Below are 25760 nucleotides of genomic sequence, written 5' to 3'. Positions count from 1 at the left end.
TCGTCGGATTTCTCTAACATGTTAGGGATATGTTCTTTCCTAACTTATCGTATGCAATGTTAAATTAAACAACTTGAATGAAAATGTGACCTACCTCCTCCATTTCCTCGTCATTGGCCCGTGAGATGGCCGGTACTTGGTCGTCCATGAGAGCTTTACCTTTCTCGTTCACGTTGCTTGTTCCCGCCTCGGGGTCTTGGGCACCACCGAAGCGAGTTCTCTTTACCGGGGACATTTTATACTCACTACCAATTGACAAACTTAGAGAAAAAAAAACTAATGTCCGAGAGTACCATAACAATCAAGATGACAGATTAGAATCATTGAACAATTCGTTCTATACGAGATGGTTAAGTTTCCTTCAAGACATAGTGTTTTATGGATAATACCTTACTTGCTCTATGGGAACTGGCTCTAAAATTAAGCACTAGGCCTAGGTAATTAGAATTTTCAGATTTTACTTAATCAATTTTCTAGAGGGTGAATTAGACATGCTCAAACACCTTCCTAAAGTAAGTAAAGAGATGCAGAATTACCATATGCATAGGTGAGAGGATATTCCCTTCCTAGTGGATTAATGACGGATTAATTTTCCCTTAATTACTTCCTAATCTATGAATAGATTGAATCTAATTTAGTTACTCAAGCATTATGTGGTAATAGGATGAAAATGACCAATCCCACATCATTACCTGCTTGACAATTATCTACTATGATGACTAGCAGGAGATATCTTCTTACTAATCATGCATTAATCTATAATTAGGAGAGGTTAATTGCTTGCATAATTAGCTACTAGATTAAGAATTATATAATAGACTAATGATATGGAGAATTAGAGAGCAGCTATTGAGAAATATAGCTATGATTAAGCATAATAGTTACGAGATCGAGAGAATAGTAGAGAGATTTGCAGCAAAACATAATTAAATCGATATTACCGTGATTAGGGGCTGAATTTCTACTCGGAATTTTGATCCAATGGAGTTATCAAGACGAGAATCGGGCAGCACCTCCCTCCTTTGCTTCTTCTCCAAAAAACTAGGTGTGCCGGCAGCACCTCCCCAAGGTGTGTGTGTAAGTGTGTGTGTGTGTGTGTGTGTGTACTGAGTGGGTGTGTGAGCATCTGTGTGTGTGTGTGTGTGAGAGAGAGAGAGAGAGAGAACACTCTTAAATAGGCCTCTCCATGCTGAAAATAGACCTGGCTTGCTATTTGCATCTGAGAGCTACTCCACTTATGCATGACAAGTCCAGTTACATGCCCACCAAGTGTCCAGTTAGCTAGTTTAACTGACTCTCACACTTACTCTCAAGCTTGGCAACTCTCCCACAACACCCACAAGAAGAGAGGGTGCCCCCTAGCTACTAAAGCAGGCTCCGAGTGGCTTGGAACCTGTTCCCACACAGCCTCGAGCCCAAGTGTCTCCTCGCACATCCTTAGGAAAAATTGGTTTTAGGCTAAAACGGGCCATACGAGTCGGAATTTGATGCGGTAAATCGCTATACTAAGCTCTAGCTAAGGTGTATCTGTCTGAGTAACTTTTTCCATTATGTTCATTTGATGTACAATAGTGCTCTTTTTGGTCGGGGTCAGAGACCTTACAACCTCCCCAACGTGAAAAATTTGAGATGTCCTCATCTCAAGAATGTGCTTGGGTAACTTTTTTATGAGCGTTGGTTCATCCTCCCAAGTTGCATCTTCTTCAGGGTGATCCTTCCACTTTACTAGATGCTCCGTGATTGTTCTGTTGTGTAACTTCCTTTCCCTTGTTTCGAGTACATAGTCCGGTTGGAGCTCGAGAAATCCTTGTGCTGGCATGACCATCTGATCTGAGTCCAAGAATTCATCAAGTATTAGGGATATAGGGTTTTAGTAAGCTGACGTGGAATACATCATGAACCTTTAAGTTTGTAGGTAACTTTAGCTTGTAGGCCTGGTCACTCACAACTTTAACGATCTTGAATGGTCCACAATACCTTGGGCTTAGCTTCTTGTATCTGTCTAGTGATAAGTTGCTTTTCTTCGGTCGGACTCGCAGAAAAACCTTATCTCCTTCTTCGAAAGTTCTTTCTGAACGGTTCTTATCCGCATAATGCTTCTCTCTATCATGAGCGGCCTGATTGTCTTGGCAAATAGCTCTAGTCTGAGCTTCCATATCTTCTAACATCTTCCTAGAGGCTTCTACTCTGATGGTTGGATCTGAGAAGTTCAGTGGTGCTAAACAGTCCTGTCCATAAAGAGCTTTAAAGGGTGACATTCCAATGCTTCTGTGTTCGGAAGAATATAAGCATATTCTACCAAAGGAAGATATTGTAACCACTTCTTTGGCTCTTGCAAACAATAGGCCCTGAGAATGTCTTCAATGACTTGATTAACTCTTTCAGTTTGCCCATCTGTCTGTGGATGATACACTGTATTGAAGGCTAATTGTGACCCAATAGATTGGAAAAGAGAAGTCCAAATTTTTGATGTAAACTTGGCATCTCTATCACTGACGATACGCTTGGGTAAACCATGCAACCTAAAAATTTCCTTGATGAATACCCGGCTATTATCCGAAGCAGTAAAGGTTGTCTTTACGGGTATTAGACGAGCCACTTTTGTGAGCATATCAACGACCATAAATACAGAGTCTGGCATATCTTTTCTTGTTGATGTAAAATTTTTGCCTAACATAGGCAACTTGAGTATATTTCTTACAGTCTTAGTTGTTGTGCCATATCTTTTAATAACTTAATTGACTTTCTTTGTTTGTCTTTTGGCTTGAGGATAATAAGTTGTACTAAATCTTAATTGTGTCCCAACAGCTTGGAACAATGATGCCCAAAACTTAGATGTAAACTTAGCATCCCTATCGCTTATTATTCTCTTTGGTAATCCATGAAACCTGAGTACTTTCTTAATAAGCAGTCGATCTATCTTGGGGGCAGTATAATTGACTTGTAATGGGATAATAGCTGTCACTTTAGTGGTGAGGCAGTCCGGGGCGGGCAACAAGAGAGACGACCTCTAAACACCCCTCAAGGATCCCGTGCTGCTCAATTGGGGCAGGGACAACCACAAGCACAACACAACAACAAACCCACAACCAAACCCAAACAAGATAGGGGCACCACCTAGTTATGGTATGCGAACTAGGGCGCAAGAGAGATTTTGGCACAACCAAGAAGATGCACCACACAACACACACAAGCAACCTCACACCAAGACACACATGAAATGGACCAGAGAGAGCTAGAGCAAAGGGAAGAGAGAGAGGAAAGGATCTTGCGTAATACCTTATTTGTGACTTGCAAATGGAGATGGTTCGTTATGATGCTATCGTAGAACTTGTACAAAACTCACTCAATGCTTAGTGATTGCTAAACATTTCCAGAACACACACACACTGTCTCAGGGTGTGGGAGACCTCTCACCACAATACCCTCTTACAATGGACAAAAAACTGGCAATGAAAAACACACTAAAACACTTTCTAAAATCAAGATCAACAGATAAAAACCCAAAATACACAAGTCACCTTGAATTCACCAAACCGTATTGCACAAATGGAAGGACGAAGATTTGAACGTCGAATCACGCCTTTGATGCACCAAACCTCAATTTATTGATGATGAAGGAGCATATACAATAGTGGTTTTGAGATTTGTGGAACTCACTCTCTCTCACTTGCAATGTGTAGCTTGAAGGCTTCTTTCACACCAAGAGTGAAGCTCACAAGTGGTTGCTACACCTAAGTCTCTCCTCACGCATAGAGTGTTGGGGTGCTATGTGAGATGTTGGAGGTTGTTTTACAAGAAGGAGAGGGGCCTATTTATAGGTTGGAGACCCTTCATTAAGATTATTGGAAATCCTAATTTACAAGCTAACAAATCAGGATTATGATTTTTTTGAATATCAAAACATTGCGGGCCTTCTTTGTCTGCTTGAGTCATGGGTGTGGGCTCAAAAGAGAGCATTATTGATGGTAGATAAGGTGAAAGTATGTAAGGGGAGAGAGAGAGAGAGAGAGAGAGAGAGAGAGAGAGAGAGAGAGTTACTTTGTACATGTCTTGAGGTGAGGTGTCTTTTATGGTTAGGTCAATGCTATTTTGTGTTAGTATGTTAGTGGTTAGTGTTAGTAATCACTAGAAAGTTAATGATATATTTACAATGGGTAGAATGGGGTGGATGGTTGGAGTAAGATGGTTGAATGAAGTGAGCAAATCCTTGTGATGGTGAAGCTTGAAGAAGTTTTGGACTTACTTGTGTAGGTTCTCAAAATGACTATCGATCTTCTTCTTCGTCTTCTCTTCTTTACGCCACCGCCGCCAAGGTTGATTATCACGATGAAAATGGTAATTCCATTGATGAGATCTCTTGATTTGCAGAGGTTAAGCATGGTACACATGCTGAATTTATGTATATATATAAGGGTTAAGATGGAATTGTACTTTGGAGATAATAGAGAGAGGCATAGAGATGGTGTATGTACATGTGGAGCTCATATGAGAGCTATGGAAGTAAGTGGGGAGGTTAATGGTGAAGAAGGTGAGGGAAACCATTGAAGGTGCAGGTTTGAGTGAGGGATTGAGAGGAATGTGTGTGTGTGTGTGTGTAGAAGTGTGGAAAGAGGTGAGAGAAGACTATGGGCTACTTGTGAGAAAAGTGGGCAGACTGGGGTCCACTCAAAAAATCATATCTCACCGCTGGTAGCTCCAAAAATAATGAAAACATTTGAGGTGATTATTCAGATTGTGTGCTACATTTTCTCTTTTGACCACCGCTCCAAATTCGGAGTGGAGATGGATATTAAAAATCCCACCAAAAGACCTGTTTTTTCTTCACAAAAAGTCTTCAGTGGCCCCCTCCTTTGTTGAATTTGTACAATGAATCCAAGAGTGAGCCCCTCCTTTGTCATATTATAATACAAAGCATCGAAGTTTCCCTTGACCCATGCATGGAGGAGGATTATTGGTGAATAAAGAAATATATACATGGTGGGACTAGTGTATGGACTATTCATGGACTTTAGCTCAATGAGCACATGGTGTTAGAATAATGAGTAAAAAAAATAATAAAAATATGGAGGAGTTATGGATATGGAAAGATATTGGAATCATATGATATGGTCCCTCTTTGAATTATTTTGGGTGAAAGACGAAAAGGTATGCAAGTAAATAATATAATAAACGTGACCAATGAGTAGAAATCAATTTTTTTGTTTTCACGAGGGTGAGGGTGAAAATGTGGGAGTGATTTGTATAAAAGAAAAAATATAAGGTTAGAGTATGTACACATTGGCAAAATACTTATGGTGTAAGAGGATGAAAGAAGGTGTACATAGATTTAATAAAACACACACCTAAGTATAAATATTTAAATAAAATACCAGAATAATTATAAAAATCCCTATGTTTAGGCCATATATATAATGCAATATTTACACACAAATGGGCCATAATATTATTATTATTATTATTATTTGTTTTGGCTCAACTAGCGTAGTGACTAGCTAGCTGAGGGTTTTTAAGGAGATATGGAAAAAGTCCCATAACTCACACACGCCTATGTACAGTGAAATGGTAGGGATAGCCATAGTGTTTGGGTGAATTTGGTAGGGTGAGGTAGCTTAATATGGAAATTATGGAAAGCCGAAAAACGGCTATCATTAGCCCCCCCCTTAGATAATGGTACATTCATGTACCATTTATCCGATCATACAACATGTAGATTGTGTAACGTCTATCTTTGTCTGCTTTCATCTTTGTATGATTAAGAAACCTTGTGTGATATGAAAGGTTCTCAGAGCCAATAGCAGGATGAAATGAAGTGACGGAGTAAACCTCCTCCATCGAGAAAGTTTCCATAAGCACCCCCCAGGATCAAAGATCTTGAAATATCTTTCCCAAAGCGAGATGTATGGTATGGAATCACTTACTGATTTTGATTGAAGAAACTTGTAGATTTTACTGTTGTCCATCATTGCATCTATCACTATGAATGTGATATAAAAGATTGGTTGCTCTTCCTCCTGTATAAAGTTGATATATCTGCTACGATCTTCAAGAGCCTGTATGAGCGAATTCCTGAACTGTAGCTCATAAAATTCATTCAACCTGGGTAGGCTCACCAAGTCAAAAATTATATGGCCTTCATGATTTAGGAAAGCTTGATCCATGCTTCCAGCTGCTATTGGAAGGTATTGCAAATAGTTTACCACATAATTAGATAATAGACGAAGGTTTCTATTGCCTCCAACACATTGGAATAGAATAGATTTTGGTACTGATTGATGAAATATCCACATGTAGCAATTAACAAGTTTTTCATCTATGATGAAGACAAGAAGCTTCACAATGTGCGACCTCCATACACCAAAGAACCAAATGAAGAAGGTTTGGAAACATCCGTTCATCACCAAGTATTCATGTCCTCCTCCACTTAAGAAGGTATGGTGCCCTCGATGAAAGGTATATGTGAAGAGAGGAGAAGTTGACTTTGAAGAGGTGAAACCCAATGTGAAGATGATTGGGACTTCAAAAGCTTGGATTTTCTTGCTAAGAGATTGTCCCATGAATGAAGAGCCACCCACTAAAACACCATTGGAGAGAATGATACCCTTCTAATAGTTTCCTTTTATGATTTTATTTTTTACTAATCTCCCATGTTCTTCATCCCCTTCTAAGCCCCCCCTTTGGCAAGGTTGTAACTCCTCACATTGTACCACCTCAAAGGTAGATGGAATACTGTTTGATTTTGTGAAAAATTTAGCTTCTTGCATGATAGGTTCCTCTATGCTTAACATACATGGGTCATACCAATGCTTTTCAACATCCTCAAACACTTCTTCAAGATTATCCTCACCTGGATTCAACTCACACTCTTCTACTTTGTTTTGGAGTTGGCATTCCATGTACACAATCATCTCTTTATGATCAATGTGGTCTATGATCTCTCCACCTATGATTTCATCTTCTTCTTCACTCTCTTCTTTTAGGCAAGATACACTCTTAGAACATTCCATAAGATCAAGGTTACCTTCAAGGTCTTCATTCTCCATAGAGTCATGTTGCACAAAAGCTTCGTCTGCTCGGACTAGAAATTGATCCTCTGCCAAAAGGTTGGATGTATCCATTATTGAATCATCAATGCCATTTGAGATATCTTGTGTCGATTTTTGCATGCTTGTGATAAAGGTATAAGAAAGAGATTCCACATTTGAATCTTGGCCACACACTTTAGCACTTGAATAATCAGTTGGCATGTAAGTAACTTCTTCAACATTTGTCGGAGTAGAAGGAGACAAGTATGGCAAAGGACATGACTCCTTGATAGAAACACTTTCATGATGGTTGGTTCTTCCAGCATGATGGAAACCATTTTTGATGTAGACGTACTTGTGAAACTTCCTTCGGGCAATAGTGACTGCTTCTTCAAAGGTAGAGGGTCCACTACAAGTAACCTTAGTCTTTAGGAAAGGAGACAAACCCGAAATAAATTGATCCATTTTTACATAATCTGGAAATGTAGAACTAAATCCACATCCTTCCCGTTGACGAGAAAAAATATCCTCATAAGCATAGTAGTCTTCACCATGTTGTTGAAGTCTCCGTAGTGAAGCCCATGCTTTCTCCGTTGTTGGAACTTTAGAGAATCTGGCCTTCAAATCTTTGGAAATTTGGATATATCCATCTTCAATCTTAGAAGACATACTCCAAAACCATTGCTCAGCATTGCCTCTAAGGCATAGCAATAGAAAATCCCCTTTTTCAATGTCATCCCTTTTACCAAGGATATGACAAACCATTCTAAAATCAGCAAGAAAATCATCAACATCTTCTTTTGGATTTCCGAAGAAGATTGGGATATCATCAAAGGTATAGCGTGTCATAGTCTCTCAATGCTAGAACCACACAAAGATTAGTTCCAAACAATCATCAACTAACTACACAAAGTTTTGAAAGGTCTTTCAACATGAATTCTAGATTCTTATGTGAAAATGTTTTTTTCCTTTCTTATGTTATGCATAATCCGAACCATATTCTAGATCAATTTTTGTTTCCTTGAAATTAAACTCGGTCATACATGTTTTCATGATTCATATAATCTACTTGATTATGCTGAAATTCAAGCATTCATGCAATACAACAACAATAAGCACACAATCGCTCCTCCGTGGGGGCACCAAAATTGAGGCGGTCCGGGGCGGGCAACAAGAGAGACGACCTCTAAACACCCCTCAAGGCTCCCGTGCTGCTCAATTGGGGCAGGGACAACCACAAGCACAACACAACAACAAACCCACAAACAAACCCAAACAAGATAGGGGCTCCACCTAGTTATGGTATGCGAACTAGGGCGCAAGAGAGATTTTGGCACAACCAAGAAGATGCACCACACAACACACACAAGCAACCTCACACCAAGACACACATGAAATGGACCAGAGAGAGCTAGAGCAAAGGGAAGAGAGAGAGGAAAGGATCTTGCGTAATACCTTATTTGTGACTTGCAAATGGAGATGGTTCGTTATGATGCTATCGTAGAACTTGTACAAAACTCACTCAATGCTTAGTGATTGCTAAACATTGCCAGAACACACACACACTGTCTCAGGGTGTGGGAGACCTCTCACCACAATACCCTCTTACAATGGACAAAAAACTGGCAATGAAAAACACACTAAAACACTTTCTAAAATCAAGATCAACAGATAAAAACCCAAAATACACAAGTCACCTTGAATTCACCAAACCGTATTGCACAAATGGAAGGACGAAGATTTGAACGTCGAATCACGCCTTTGATGCACCAAACCTCAATTTATTGATGATGAAGGAGCATATACAATAGTGGTTTTGAGATTTGTGGAACTCACTCTCTCTCACTTGCAATGTGTATCTTAAAGGCTTCTCTCACACCAAGAGTGAAGCTCACAAGTGGTTGCTACACCTAAGTCTCTCCTCACGCATAGAGTGTTGGGGTGCTATGTGAGATGTTGGAGGTTGTTTTACAAGAAGGAGAGGGGCCTATTTATAGGTTGGAGACTCTTCATTAAGATTATTGGAAATCCTAATTTACAAGCTAACAAATCAGGATTATGATTTTTTTGAATATCAAAACATTGTGGGCCTTCTTTGTCTGCTTGAGTCATGGGTGTGGGCTCAAAAGAGAGCATTATTGATGGTAGATAAGGTGAAAGTATGTAAGGGGAGAGAGAGAGAGAGAGAGAGAGAGAGAGAGAGAGTTACTTTGTACATGTCTTGAGGTGAGGTGTCTTTTATGGTTAGGTCAATGCTATTTTGTGTTAGTATGTTAGTGGTTAGTGTTAGTAATCACTAGAAAGTTAATGATATATTTACAATGGGTAGAATGGGGTGGATGGTTGGAGTAAGATGGTTGAATGAAGTGAGCAAATCCTTGTGATGGTGAAGCTTGAAGAAGTTTTGGACTTACTTGTGTAGGTTCTCAAAATGACTATCGATCTTCTTCTTCGTCTTCTCTTCTTTACGCCACCGCCGCCAAGGTTGATTATCACGATGAAAATGGTAATTCCATTGATGAGATCTCTTGATTTGCAGAGGTTAAGCATGGTACACATGCTGAATTTATGTATATATATAAGGGTTAAGATGGAATTGTACTTTGGAGATAATAGAGAGAGGCATAGAGATGGTGTATGTACATGTGGAGCTCATATGAGAGCTATGGAAGTAAGTGGGGAGGTTAATGGTGAAGAAGGTGAGGGAAACCATTGAAGGTGCAGGTTTGAGTGAGGGATTGAGAGGAATGTGTGTGTGTGTGTGTGTAGAAGTGTGGAAAGAGGTGAGAGAAGACTATGGGCTACTTGTGAGAAAAGTGGGCAGACTGGGGTCCACTCAAAAAATCATATCTCACCGCTGGTAGCTCCAAAAATAATGAAAACATTTGAGGTGATTATTCAGATTGTGTGCTACATTTTCTCTTTTGACCACCGCTCCAAATTCGGAGTGGAGATGGATATTAAAAATCCCACCAAAAGACCTGTTTTTTCTTCACAAAAAGTCTTCAGTGGCCCCCTCCTTTGTTGAATTTGTACAATGAATCCAAGAGTGAGCCCCTCCTTTGTCATATTATAATACAAAGCATCGAAGTTTCCCTTGACCCATGCATGGAGGAGGATTATTGGTGAATAAAGAAATATATACATGGTGGGACTAGTGTATGGACTATTCATGGACTTTAGCTCAATGAGCACATGGTGTTAGAATAATGAGTAAAAATAATAATAAAAATATGGAGGAGTTATGGATATGGAAAGATATTGGAATCATATGATATGGTCCCTCTTTGAATTATTTTGGGTGAAAGACGAAAAGGTATGCAAGTAAATAATATAATAAACGTGACCAATGAGTAGAAATCAATTTTTTTGTTTTCACGAGGGTGAGGGTGAAAATGTGGGAGTGATTTGTATAAAAGAAAAAATATAAGGTTAGAGTATGTACACATTGGCAAAATACTTATGGTGTAAGAGGATGAAAGAAGGTGTACATAGATTTAATAAAACACACACCTAAGTATAAATATTTAAATAAAATACCAGAATAATTATAAAAATCCCTATGTTTAGGCCATATATATAATGCAATATTTACACACAAATGGGCCATAATAATATTATTATTATTATTATTTGTTTTGGCTCAACGAGCCTAGTGACTAGCTAGCTGAGGGTTTTTAAGGAGATATGGAAAAAGTTCCATAACTCACACACGCCTATGTACAGTGAAATGGTAGGGATAGCCATAGTGTTTGGGTGAATTTGGTAGGGTGAGGTAGCTTAATATGGAAATTATGGAAAGCCGAAAAACGGCTATCAGTGGGTATATCAACTACAACCATGATTGAATCATGTTCTCCTTGAGTAGAGATAATCTTGGAACAAAATCTATACCTACATACTCTCACGTCATTTGAGGAATGTCTAGCGATTGTATTTCTCATTACGGAATCTTAATCATCTTGACTTTGATGTGCTATCTTGAAAAATATTGGTGCATGTGTCGCAGCACATTACCCTTAAGTTTGTTTAGTGATAGCTCTTCCTTATAGCATTGAGGTCCTTTACGTACCTTGGATGTCTCGCAATTGAATTATCATCAGCTTCTGTTTGGATGCTCTTCTTGAGCTCAGGCTCCTTCTGTGGTAAGGTATCTGTCATTATACGAAAATTTCTCAACAGCATCCATTTTGAGCATCAGACAAAAGTTTCTCATACTTGGAATTGTTACTTACAGGCTAATCTCACTTAAGACTCTTGTGATCCGTTATCAATGAATTCATTTGCCCAAGCAGATAATGTTTCCATAGCTTAAGGTCATGAATAATTGCTAAGAGTTCTAAATCATGAGTTGATTAATTCTTTTCATGATCTCTCAGCTTCCATGTAGTACAAACTGCAGGTCTTTACTTCTTGCGTAAGAACTTCTCCTAAGGCAATTTATTGGCATCATTACTACTTTGAATCCTCTAGAAACCTTAGAGTAGGTGAAAAACTAGGAATCCTTTTAGATTGGAAAAACTAGAATCATGCTCAGTCTCCCACTCAATCCTTATTTCCTTTTTTTAGTAATTCTTTTATATAAGAGCTATGATAAGAGCGTAATCTATGACAATTCATACACCAACCCGTAATCTCAAGAAATTCTCACACTTCACTGATGGTAGAGGGTTGAGGCCATTCTAGAATAACAACTTAAAACTTTAACAGCACAAGATAAAAGACTCAAGACAAAATTTCCTTATCCAAGTCGAGTTCCATAGTTTATTTATGCCAAGTATTTACAAATCTAGCTTGGTTCAACACTTAAAGGATTCTAAATTTTGGTTGTTCAGGAGCACAATAGTACAAGTGATAAGTATTTGAAGACAAATGCCTTTAGTCTACTATCTCATCAGAGTAATATTTCTTGTACACATTGCTAATAGGCTCAAATATTACAAGATTCTCGTTTGGAGGAAACACGTCCAGAATGGCATTAGGCTTAATTCTATCACTAGGGATCACATTCTTTGCTTGATCGAAGACCCATCGGTTCAAAGTTGTCTTGATACCACCATCTATAGTGGCCTTAACTTCTCCAAAAGTTCCAAGGAAGTAGAAAACTTGGATAACCCGCAATTCATGCGCCCAACGAAGCTTCTTCAAGTCAGTGGGACAAATACTCAAATTTTGTAGCAGTGATGTAGAAGATACCACCCTTACTATTCCATATAATCTCCCAACCTTGATGGATTCCCGTTGATGGAGGAGCAAAGGCCTTCATCAAAATTTCCATCATACTTCGACGGAAATTGTAATTTGGAGAACGACACGCCTCCATATACATTATCTCAAATGTTCTAAACTTGTAGTAAGCAATCTTGGCATCTTCCTGAAACATCAATGCTCAGTCCTTTATTTTAAAAGTTTCAAACAACGTTATTTTCTAGTTCGTAAACCTAGGCTCTAATACCAAGTGTGAGGTCCCCACCACGTTGTCTCAAACGACGGATCTGATGGTAAACCTGGTGGCCACTAGATCTATAGCGGAAGCAAACAAAGTGGTTCAGGGTTCATCTAGCGGACGATCTCTCATCACAAGGTGAGTCAAGTTGGATCCTGCTAGCAACGAGATCTAGCTCCACCTCGTAGGGGAAGCGTGATTAACTTATCTAGCGATCCTAAGACCCACCTTCCAAGAGGAGAGAAATCTCGAGTGCCTTTTTTTCCATGTTTTAGAGGCACGTACACTTGAGACTTCGCCGCTCTAGGGGCAATGAGTAATACTAGTGTCGATTTATAACACTATGAGGACGGAGAGTTCCCGACCAATCGGGACCACCCTTCTCATAGGCATTGGCAACCTGCCAAGCCCCCACTTTCCACCCCCACACTCACACTTCCTATGTGTCCTAATTACTACCACAGTGGTTGTTCAACATAAAAGATCATTGATCAAATTCTGATTCACAAGGTTCGTTAAGACATCCCTTCAATCAGTATTGCAAAGCGGCACCAAGACAGAGTTCTAGTAAAAATTCTACTCAAACTTATTCATTAAAATTCCAATGTTCTGGAGGTACAACATCCCCCCTTTAGCGAGAGTTTACTCCTCCCAATGTCGCCTAGCTTCCCATACAACTAGGTAGGTCCACCGCATAGAAAGCACGACATGGACATTCCCACCGCATAGAAAGCAAGACGTGGGTTCCCACCACATAGAAAGCAAGTTGTGGGTATTCACCGCTTAACCAATAGTCATGGATTCAAGAGCCCTTAACTAGGAACTCTGCCCCCTCTGATCAGGAGGGGGTTTGGACTAATATCAACATTGGAAATAGAAATGAACATGCCGAGCTAAATTTTCCCTAGCAGACATTCTTTCCTATTTCAAACAGTATATCCATCAACCATTCTTTCCTACTTAGAATTTAATATACATTTGAATTCAAATGCCGAGGTTTTCGTCGGATTTCTCCAACGTGTTGGGGATATGTTCTTTCCTAACTTATCGTATGCAATGTTAAATTAAACAACTTGAATGAAAATGTGACCTACCTCCTCCATTTCCTCGTCATTGGCCGGTGAGATGGCCGGTACTTGGTCGTCCATGGGAGCTTTCCCTTTCCCGTTCACGTTGTTTGTTCCCGCCTCGCAGTCGTGTGCACCACCGAAGCAAGTTCTCTTTACCGGGGCCATTTTATACTCACTACTAATTGACAAACTTGGAGAAAAAAAAAAAATATCCGAGAGTACCATAACAATCAAGATGACAGATTAGAATCATTGAACAATTTGTTCTATACGAGATGGTTAAGTTTCCTTTAAGACATAGTGTTTTATGGATAATACCTTACTTGTTCTATGGGAACTGGCTCCAAAATTAAGCACTAGGCCTAGGTAATTAGAATTTTCAGATTTTACTTAATCAATTTTCTAGAGGGTGAATTAGACATGCTCAAACACCTTCCTAAAGTAAGTAAAGAGATGCAGAATTACCATATGCATAGGTGAGAGGATATTCCCTTCCTAGTGGATTAATGATGGATTAATTTTCCCTTAATTACTTCCTAATCTATGAATAGATTGAATCTAATTTAGTTACTCAAGAATTATGTGGTAATAGGATGAAAATGACCAATCCCACATCATTACCTGCTTGACAATTATCTACTATGATGACTAGCAGGAGATATCTGCTTACTAATCATGCATTAATCTATAATTAAGAGAGGTTAATTGCTTGTATAATTAGCTACTAGATTAAGAATTATATAATAGACTAATGATATGGAGAATTAGAGAGCAGCTATTGAGAAATATAGCTATGATTAAGCATAATAGTTACGAGATCGAGAGAATAGTAGAGAGATTTGCAGCAAAACATAATTAAATCGATATTACCGTGATTAGGGACTGAATATCTACTCGGAATTTTGATCCAATGGAGTTCTCAAGACGAGAATCGGGCAGCACCTCCCTCCTTTGCTTCTTCTCCAAAAAACTAGGTGTGCCGGCAGCACCTCCCCAAGGTGTGTGTGTAAGTGTGTGTGTGTGTACTGAGTGGGTGTGTGAGCATCTGTGTGTGTGTGTGTGTGTGTGTGTAAGTGTGTGTGTGTGTGTGAGAACACTCTTAAATAGGCCTCTCCATGCTGAAAATAGACCTGGCTTGCTATTTGCATCTGAGAGCTACTCCACTTATGCATGACAAGTCCAGCTGCATGCCCACCAAGTGTCCAATTAGCTAGTTTAACTGACTCTCACACTTACTCTCAAGCTTGGAAACTCTCCCACAACTCCCACAAGAAGAGAGGGCGCCTCCTAGCTGCTAAAGCAGCCTGTGAGTGGCCTGGAACCTGTTCCCACACAGCCTCGAGCCCCGGTGCCTCCTCGCACATCATTAGGAAAAATTGGTTTTAGGCTAAAACGGGCCATACGAGTCGGAATTTGATGCGATAAATTTCTATACTAAGCTCTAACTAAGGTGTATTTTTCTGAGTACCTGCTATATTTAGCAGCCCTTAGGGTTCAAAGATGCATTTTTCTCAAATTCGGGCTACGGGTGCAGCTTTTCGAGACGGTCAAAACTGGACGGGTCGGGCGACCAAAAACTTACTATTTTTGGAAATTTTCACAAAATTTATTTTAATTCACATTTTGAAGCTTTATAACATTCTAACCATCATGGCACTGACAGAATTTGGAGAACTGCTAAAAATAGTAACTTTTTCCATTATGTTCATTCTATGGTACAATGGTGCTCTTTTTGGCGGGGTCAGAGACCTTACACTATGGCACGTTTTTGCTTCAATCATAACTTTATACAATACTTGTCGATTTTTGTTGTGTGTTTTTTATTGTGACTTTTGAAACCTCTTGCAGGAGATACCATTGGCTGGGCTGAGAGATTTTGTCGTGCATCAGAGATGGCTATTCATCATCGCATTGTGGTCCTCTATCATGGAGCTTATGGTTATGGTAATATCTTGGTGGTCGGATCGAGGTAATTCTCTTCTACATATTAACTTTTTTGTTTCTCATTTTGGTGTGATTATTATTGTGATTTCCCTCTAGTTGTCTATGTGGTGGTGTAGTGTCATTGTTCTCTCTTAATTATGGTGCATACGGTTGGCATGCAACCACCTTGCTTTGTGGTTGAGAGCACCCCACTATTCAATCGTCTTGGCATGCAGCCTTTGGATTCTTACATGATGCACCATATTCCAGAGTCTTCTCTAGCCAGATCATCATCAGGGGAGCCATGGCATGGTGGCTCCTCTTGCCCATTTTACTTTGTCTTGACCCATGTTATTTTGTCTTGACACATTTGGTCACTTGAGATGGTCTTAGTTGTTGTGGTTCAATCACCCATCTGGCCAATTTGGGGTCTCTTGCAAAGACATCTCTTGGTGGAATCCTCCCTGATATATGCCCTGGCATCATCTTTGGAAATCTACATCTAAAACTCCACTAGAAGTACGTTGAGATCGGAATACCCTTATATGTATATTGTTCTAGGATAATTGGATCACCAAGTTTGCAATTCATCCATACTTATTGACCATCAAACCTTTCACTCCTTGGACATCTGTATATGTGAATGCATAGAGGTTCTTATGGTATGTCAAATCTCCAGCATTGGGTTCTACACACCTGTAGGAGTTATGCTGATCCTTGTTTGAGAATCTATACAAGCCCTCATGAGAGTGATCCATTAGAATTCTCATGGCTTCATTGCTTTTGATGAATCTTACATTGGGTTTGTTGACGAGTGGATGCTTCTCCTCCAGGTCTCCATCAATTTTCACTCTCCTATTCCTAAGGTACACACATTTGAGTTGAGGTGTATAATGGCTAGTGTTGTTTCCAATGAGGCTTAAAATAAATTTTCAAAGATTTATGAGCCACACCTTGAGGTGTGGTGTTGTATGTTTGATACATCTCTATGTTTTCTCTCAATCCCACTATCAACAGTGTTGCAACATTTCTTGTAGTTTGCATATCTCTGAGTTGAGTAGAAAACCCTAGTGGTGGATATATGATTTTTCATGGTTAAAGCCCACTCAAAACTCTCAATACAATGTTTGACAAGCCCACCTTGGCTTAGTGCAACTTATCCCTTTTTGTCAGTCTCTCAAATATCAATTCTTTGTGACCCTTTGGTCTATGAAAATTGGTTTGGTTACCCTTTGGTCCTATTGCTTGCAAGATTTTACTTGGCTTTACCTAACTCAGTTTGGAGTTGTGAATCAGAAGTTAGAGAATTTTTTTTGGTAAATTTCACTTGAAACAACACTCAAAATAGTCTCAAGACTAGGATACGGGAACTTTTGTTGTATCTTGGTCTCCTGAGGGTACTTTTAGCTCAAACTAGAGATATAAGATGTAGTCAAGTACATCTATAGGCTCATCTACTCAGATACCCCCACTATGAAGAGGTGCATGGATTGAAATCCATGAACCCCTATGAAATTTTGACTTCAAATTTTCACAGTAGCTAGACAAGGTCATCTATAGGCTTTGTACCGTTTTCATCAGTTTCTGAGGTTGGGGTATATGGATCACGATCCATGTTTTACCACATATGGACTTGATCTCTGGGGAGCTTGCTATACTCTATGCCTACAAGCCATATCTCAAATCTTTTTGGATTTGGAATTTTTTTGATAGGTTAAATGCCCAACCCTAGGCCTGATTTGCAGTTTTCAATCTGCCACGTGTATTGATGTCTTTTGACCCAATTTTTCTCAATTCTTTCCAGAAATGGACTTGGGGATTTGTTTCCTTGTATATGCACTACAGTCTGGGAAACTTTTAGGTCAAGCTGTCACCATGGGTACATGAAGCATGATCCATGTTTTGAGGCCAAATTGCCTTTTCTTGGTACCATTAGGATCAACATGATTACTAGATGCTATGGTATGAAACCTTTTGGGTTTGGACCTCTAGATTGAAAATTAGGTCAATTTTTGCACTTTCTAGAGTACTTAGACAATTTTGGGATTTTGACTTAGGTTTTGATGTCCAAATGAGATAGAACTTTGGGATTAGGCTAGAAATTACATGTAGATCAAAGTGGCTAGGTTTTGGCTCAAAAATTTGGGAAAGGTATGTCATGGATTGCAATCCATGTTTGGAGAGATTTTGACCCCAAAATTGAACCACATATGGATGAAGGTATTTCTAAGCTATCCCCAAAATCTTTTTAGATTTGGATCAGTTTTAGTTAACCAAAAGTGAATTTTTGGGTCTGCATTGGCAATTTTTGACTATCCTCTAATTTTGGCTCTTTTGACCATTTTTTTCAACTTCTTTGCAGATCATGTCGCTTTTGGAAAAAGTTTTTGTCTAAGTCTCAGCTACCTACTGTTTAAATTTCAATCAAAATCTATGATGAGGTATATGGATCACGATCCATGTTTGGCCTCATTTTGACATGAAACCTGGTCACTTGGTAGTCTATGCTATTTTAAAGCTATTCCCCAAAACTTTTTGAACTTGTATAATAAAAATGTATAAAACACCCAAATTTTGGTCAGATAGACTACCTTGAGTGTTTTTCTCTAATTTCCTTGATTTGAGTGTCTTTTTGAGATCAGTTTGATCCCAAATTTTGCTATCAATTGTTGTAAGTCAGTAGTTTTGCCCAATTCTATCTCAAAGGTATATACATCATGATCCATGTTCCACCATCGATGAATCTGCAATTTTCATAGTTGCCAAACATTTAGTCTCTCTAATTGGTCCACTTGGTCTTTTGCAATTTGGATATCAAAATCTCAAGATATGCTATGATTTTGTGTATGAAACCCCTATTTTTGCGTCTTTTGCCCTATCAATCAATTTTGATGTATTTTTTGAAATTTTTGCAATCAAACTTTCTCAAAGAAATATTCAATTGATATAGGGTGTCACTGAAAACTTTTCTACAAAAAAGGCCTCTGAGGTACATAGATATGTCTCTACTATCAAATTTCCAAAATATTAAGAGTTATGATTGTTTTTGCCAAAATATGATTTTCAACCCTTTTTCCCCTTATATTTCAGCCCAATTTTATGGTGATGGTTTCTAGTTACCCTACTCCTATGTGTTGGAAAGAAAGTATGATAAAAAATAAACAAAATAGTGCAATCAAAAGTTGTAATGAAAAATGGAAGAACACTCTGAAAGTAATGAGAAAATTGAAGAATGAAATGCTTTTGATCACAAATCTCTTTACCTCTCAAAAGATAGATCTAGCAAGTCTTCAAATTCTAGACGCTATCAAGTACTAAACCCCCGTTTAGCTACGTTGTTGCTAGTGTAAATGGAATGGAAAGACTAACTGTTGGAAAACAAATCTCAAAATATGCATAGGTCATTCACCATCTAAGATCATTCCTTGGAAATGATGCCAATGTTAGCGGGTCACCACGATGGACATCTATAGTAAAAATGTGGTGTCCGGGTAGGTGGGTGCCTATACGTTGAATTGGTTAAACACCCCCTCCTTTCACTAAAGCCTTTGATGTATATAGTATGTGTTAGATTCTTAAATTCTTGATTTTGTTTATTCCATAGCCTTCTGAATGTGAGAAACAAGATTTTTGTGCAATGTGCTACATCATATTGCCCAAGGAAAAGAAGGGAATCCCTTTAATAGGCGTAAGAAATAAGATTTATCACTTTGTATGAATGGAGCTCATAATGTTTAATACAATATTGTAGCTTACTATAGCCTGTGGCCAATCAATGATTGAATGATCAATTAATCAGAAGTTTTGTGCCATTTTTTCAACTGTGTAATGCCTTTCCAAGTTGGATCTTAAAAAATATTCAAGCCCAAGCTTTAAATTATTTCAAGTTCAGTTTTCAAAACATTTCTAAAGGGCATGTACATTTTATGTCTCTAACATATGCTTCTTGCTATGTATAGATGGAAAACATACCTCAGTATGAGGACATACCACTTTAGCACAATGACATACCATCTGAGCATGATGACATATCACCTTAGGTGCATAAGTAAAATGAAAATGGAAATCCCTATCTTAACCATAAACTAGCACAACAAATCTACAAAGAGGAGGAGATTTGTGTTGCTAAATGTGATTTAAGAGGTTTGGCACAGTCTCAACAGGACGAGTCAGACCATGATGGAGAGACATTGAGAAACAAGGAATGCAAGAAGTTGTATCCAAACCATTTTTCATGGCACACACTTTTTAGAGCCAATGGTAGCACAAAGGGATACCCTTTTTTAAAGATATTTGACCTACATCATGTGATATTGGTGTAGCATATGCATGGAAAATTCTTACAAGTGTACATGCAAAACCCAAACAACAACCAGATAGCCATTTACTTTGTGTAGTAACGCTAATATTATTAAGTTTCAAGGTGCAAAGTAGATTGGAATGATAGACCTAGTATGGGAGGAGTTGGCAAGGAGTTCTTAGTAAAACAAGTTCGAGCTCAAGAAGCAAATGAAGGAGAGCCTCCATGCAAGAAGGGATTTCACATATCTCCCCAAAGAGATATAAGTTCTTGAGCATATGGCTACTCAAGGCATAGAAGTGGCTAGCCAAGGAGAGACTGCACAATCATTGCATGCTCTTTGAAAGGAACTTGAAGCTAAGAATGTTGGATTGAAGCAAAAATTAGCAAGAATGTCTGGTCCCTTGGAAGAGGATATATTGGAAGCAGGGACAAGTGGATCCATGGGAACATATGCTTTTTGCCTATGGGAGATTACACCCAAGATATAAGCTAGAACTTTTTGATGCAAATGACTCTTTTTGTAAAAGCCCACTCTTTGTAATAACCAAGATATAAGCTAGATATTTTTGATGCAAAGGACTCTTTTTGTAAAAGCCCACTCTTCATAAATAACCAAATTAATAAATTTACTTGATGTCACACACACACACACACACAGATAGATAGTTCTATTATCGTCCTCGAAGGTCAAATATGACCTATGGGACCAAATGAACATGTCACGTGGTGTGAGTGCAGGTCATAAGTGACTCTCGATGCTCAAAAATGGCTGAAATGAGCGTCGCAATAAAGAGTCCACATCGTGGTTGGGAGAGGAAGGTATGTAGGGAAAAAGAGGACCTAATGTGCTCAAAAGCTGAGCACTCAAGTAGTGTGTGGTACTCACTCTCTCGCACTTGACGAGGGCATAAGGTGCAAAGTCAATGAGACTCCTCGCTAGTGCCACGACGTCCTGTCTTGCAGTGTAGAATGGGAGCTAAGACGAATGGGGGCAATGGTGTGGATCACACTCAATGGGATGGGCTCAAGGATGTAGGGATGGGTTCGGTTACCTCGTTTAGAGAAGAAGAGAGATTTGTAGTTTGGGGCAGCGTGTGTGGTGTAATGGCTGAAGCAAGAACCTCCGGATTTATCCCAAGCCATGATACATTGGCGTTGTAAGAAGGCCTCATTAACTTGGGAGTCAATCGACGCATCCTTGACGAAGTGACATGCATCCCATCTTCCAAATTATTTCTTGATGTCAAGCATCCACCCCGAACTTAGTATTTTGCTCTTGCATGTCTTTTGGACCTTTTGACTTGCTTCATATGCGATTCTAGGAAGTCGATTCAAAGGGCTACATTGTGTCTTAAGCATATACTCCACAACCCTTTGCATGCCCAAGACCTCAATCGGAAGCGATCCGGACTCAAGAATTATCACCCACAAATAGCTTTGTAATCATTACAAAAATGGTCATGGGACTGAACCATCATACACAAAAGTGTTGATCATTACAAAAATTGGAGTGCTTATACATCATTTGAAGCATCAATCAAAGACACCATATTATCCACTTCCTCCACATCTGAATAGTTTGAATCCAGATCTTCCAAATTACACTCAATGTGGGCTTAACCTGCAAATTTCTTTGTGGGTTTTGAAAACATCCAAAGCTCTACTCTATATCTCATGCAGCTATCTTTGCTGACTTGTGCATTAGTCATATATTTCAAAAGACATGCACTAAGTCTGCAACCTGTTTAACAGTCCATCGATTTTTTTTCTTAGTGTGCACAAAAGACTCAAGAAGAGCAATCTTGCTCACAACTTCCACTAGAGGCGACCACTGAGACAAGACCCTGATAGCCACGTGATGTAGGCCCAGTTTCTCCCCTTTATATTCTTTCCACCAAATAGGTGCACTCAATGTCTTAATTGCATCTATGTGCCATCGATCCCAAACATTCCTTCTCTATTGGTGTAGGTTGTCTTTTGTGTGTAAGAAACCTAAAAACTATGCATACACATTCTTAAAGTTATTGATTACCTCATTATTAGCAGATTGATTGTGCATTTGAAACTTTGGATCCAACACAAAGCCTGCCCTGACCCATGTAAAGGGTTGTGTAATTAATCCCAATGTTTCTCAACATCATCATGTTTTTCTCTCGTGCTGTAAAATATGTACTCTCCTTTAGCTTGCAAATAGCCTCACACATGTATCAATAGACCTGCCCAAATATGAACACATCTTTATCAACTAAGCACACTAGATGTACAAAAGGCTCTAATAGTGACAAACTTTTCCACATTTCTCTAGAACATTGGAGAGTTCACAAGCTGAAAGCCCTTGGTGGTTGCGAGATCATAGAGGGGATACTTGGAAATCCAAATATCCCATCTTTTGTCTGTGTGACTGTTTCACAAAGGGTTGACTTAACTTGCTGCAACATTTCAAGAACATAGTACATAGTTGCAAACCACATCTCACCACAAAAGATCTTCAAATTCTTGCCGAGTGATTTAGTTCTATATAGAGAAAAAGTAAAAGCATGCTTTCTGATGAACTTGATGACATGATTAGCGTCTAGTAATTCTCTCATTGATAACACTTTTCCAAAGTCTTTAAGAAGAAAATTCAAAGTGTGGGCAACACATGGAACCCGGGCAAGCTTAGGATACTTGTTTTTTATTGCATGCCGCCCTATACCTTTGTAGTTACATGCATTGTATGTGATAATGGTAGTAACATTTTTGGGCCCACCAGCTTTTTGAATTGCATGCTCATATATGCCTACTACTAGAAATTTGCTTGTTTTTTGTTCAATGATGTATCAATTGCTTCAATGAAAATGGATCCCCTCAAACAAATGAACATCACATTTATCAAGGTTTTTTTTGACAACTTGTCCATCCATATTGTGGCATATACTTAAGATTGTGAGCTTCAAAATACTCTCTGATGAAGATTTCACTTTATCTAGATATTTTTTACACATCTTGTTGTAATCAGGTGCCACATAAACTTTTTTTGTTGTGCTCATCAAAGAATCCTTGAAGATAGGATTACGGATTATAGTAAAGGGGATTCCGCATGTGACGAAAGGTTGGGTCTACTTGAGATGTAGCCCAAGCAACCATTGCTTGTCAAATGCTTGATGGAAAGCAGAACCACTATGCATCTATTGATCACCAACCGATGCTACACCACATCCTTTTAAATGAGAAGTGGAAGGTGTGGGGTTTGAGCCATGAGACCCTTGTTTGTATGCAATAGTAGGGGGGGGGGGGGAGCATTGTGCACATGTGGGCAGGCTTACTTCATCTTCAAAAGTTGACAAGTATATTCCTAGATACCTTTGGGAGTTTTTTAACAAGCTAGAACACTTCCAAGAATTTGGAACACATGTTATTTTATCCTGTGTGCATTCCCACTAAATTTATGGCCACAAGATTTACACATCAACCTCGATGAGGTCTTTCTTGCTATCAATTCATCTATGCAGTTGCACTCATATCCTTTCACCATATTGTAAAGTGAAGATCAACAAGACTATCTATCAACATTATAGCTCAAATTAATTTCAATCTATATAAATCTTTGGTATTCTATATAACAATTAAAGCATTACCATTACTATCTTATTTAAAAAACAACAACTATTTACAATGTCCACAAACATAGTCATTAACAATTCTATCATTTACTAAATTTTAAATCTTTGTTCTTGAATTTCATTTCATAATATATTGTTATTTAAATCTTAGAAATTCATCTTCAGTGTAATCTTTCACTATGCACAAGACAAGGAATCACCTAATTTATATCTATATAGCCTTCAAGTGTGAGTAAACTCTACATATGGCAAGCAATCTCCTAACCTACTAAAAGGACCTTTAGGAGTGAGTTAAAATCTACACTTGACAAGTAATTTCTATTTACCCTACCTAAATTACTTCCAAACGTGAGTCAAAATCTACACAAAGCAATAGATTACTATTCCACCTACCCAAATCACCTACAGTGTGAGCATCGCTCTAGATATGATAGGAAACCATGAACTATACATACCTAAGTTACATTTAAGTGTGAACATGGCTCTACAAAAAGAAGTAACCACAAACTAAATCTGCCTAAGTTACTTTGAAGTATGAGCTTGGATCTATGCAAAGAAGTAACTACTGATTAAAGTTAAATCAAATCACTTCCAAGTGGGATTGTTTTCTACACATGTTAAGCAATCACTAAATCTACTCTAACTAACTTACTTCCAAAAGTGATAAAACTCTACACGAGATATATTAACCATATTTTCTATTTGCTACACTATTTCTAAATATCACACTTTAAACAAAAATTTAAACTTATTATGTTTTACTAAAATAAAATTTATTTCTAATTCAAAGCTCATTAGCTAAATGATATATATTGTGGTGTGTGGTCGTGTAGGTAGAGTCCGGCCACCTAGTGTGGTCGGACATGTTATGGTTGTAACTTCTTGATGGTTATAATATAAGGAGGTGCTAGATGCGAGGGAGGCACACTCAATTTGGTTCAGTCTAATCCCGTGTACACCACATTGGTGGAGGAGACGGGCAACATTTCTTGATCTCTTATTCTTTCACTTCTTGTTGCACGCTACATCAACCATGGCGTTCACCTTAGTCTTACCTTCACAATCATCCAATTCCCGAGTTTATTACAGCTGCTTTGCACTGCCCTGATCACCCTGCAGAACCTGCACATATAGGTCTTTCTCACGCTCAGGAAACAACACTCTCACGTCCCTTGAGAGTCAACCTTCATCGTCCTTGTACCTCTGCTACATCGGCCGCCATCGCGCACACCAACTACTTCCATAGTCAGATCTCGAGCTTCATCTTCTCGCCATGGCTACCGGAGAATCTTCTCTTGCCCCCCCCCCCCCCCCCCCCCCCCCCCCCCCCCCCCCCCGCCCTTGCATAGAAGAAGACGAAGAAGGGCACGCCCAAGACGACCATGTCTTCTGTCACCAATTACAAAATGGAGCGTGCTCGCCCTTTCTACCCCCAGAATATAAGCTCGAAGGACATTGCTACTTTGAAGGAGAAGAGCAATTCAAGAATGTGGCCAATCACTTTGTTCAGGAGTTCAAGCAGAAATATAAGAAAGACATTACTGGAAATCCCAGGGCTCTCCGCAGGCTGAGAACTTCTTGTGAACGGGCCAAGAGGACCTTGCCATCCACTGCTCAGACAACCATTGAAATTGACTCCTTGTATGAAGGAATTGAGTTCTATTCAACCATTACTAGAGCCAGGTTTGAGGAGTTGAACATGGATTTGTTTAGAAAGTGTATGGAGCCCGTTGAGAAGTGCTTAAGGATGCCAAAATGGACAAGAGCTCTATCCATGATGTTGTCCTTGTGGGAGGCTCAACCAAAATTCCCAAGTTCAATAGCTTCTTCACGACTTCTTTAATGGCAAGGAGCTTTGCAAGAGCATTAATCCTCATGAAGCAGTGGCATATGGTGGTGCCATTCAAGCTGCTATACTTAGTGGTGAGGGTAATGAGAAGGTGCAAGATCTATTGATGCTTGATGTGACCCTGTTGTCCCTTGGTCTGGAGACTGCTGGAGGTGTGATGACAGTATTGATTCCTCGCAACACAACAAACCCCCAGCTCATTATCTTCTCCTCATTTTTTTTCTTAGTTTTGATCATGTTCAGTTTGGTGTTTTCGCAAATGTTTCTTTAAACATTTGTTGGATCTAGCTCTTAGCATTACTTTGTGTTCAATAAAGAATGGAATCACACGCACCAAACCCCTTTTGGAAAAGATGTAAGTCGTAAAAAGATCACATACTTGTTATTATGATGCATCCCCCTGTCCTTCCTCGTCTTGTCCATTACATCAGGATAGCCACCTGATGTTTGCATAAGCGAGATGTTCAAGATCCATGCCTTGATAATGATCGGCATGATGACGAGTCTAGCCCCCAAGCTCAGTCCCTTAGCCCCGAAGCCAT

At 39.1% G+C, this 25760-nt stretch overlaps 1 pseudogene; it reads left to right on the top strand.

The window, feature by feature from the left end:
• Positions 1-24751: 24751 nt before the first annotated feature.
• Positions 24752-25489, top strand: LOC147418167 (heat shock cognate 70 kDa protein 2 pseudogene; annotated as a pseudogene).
• Positions 25490-25760: the final 271 nt, after the last annotated feature.

This window comes from Adiantum capillus-veneris, chromosome 30 (genome assembly GCF_014529385.1).
Source record: "Adiantum capillus-veneris isolate H3 chromosome 30, ASM1452938v2, whole genome shotgun sequence".
NCBI lineage: Eukaryota > Viridiplantae > Streptophyta > Polypodiopsida > Polypodiales > Pteridaceae > Adiantum > Adiantum capillus-veneris.
The sequence above is the reverse complement of the archived record's forward strand: the minus strand, read 5'-3'. Positions and strand labels throughout refer to the sequence as shown.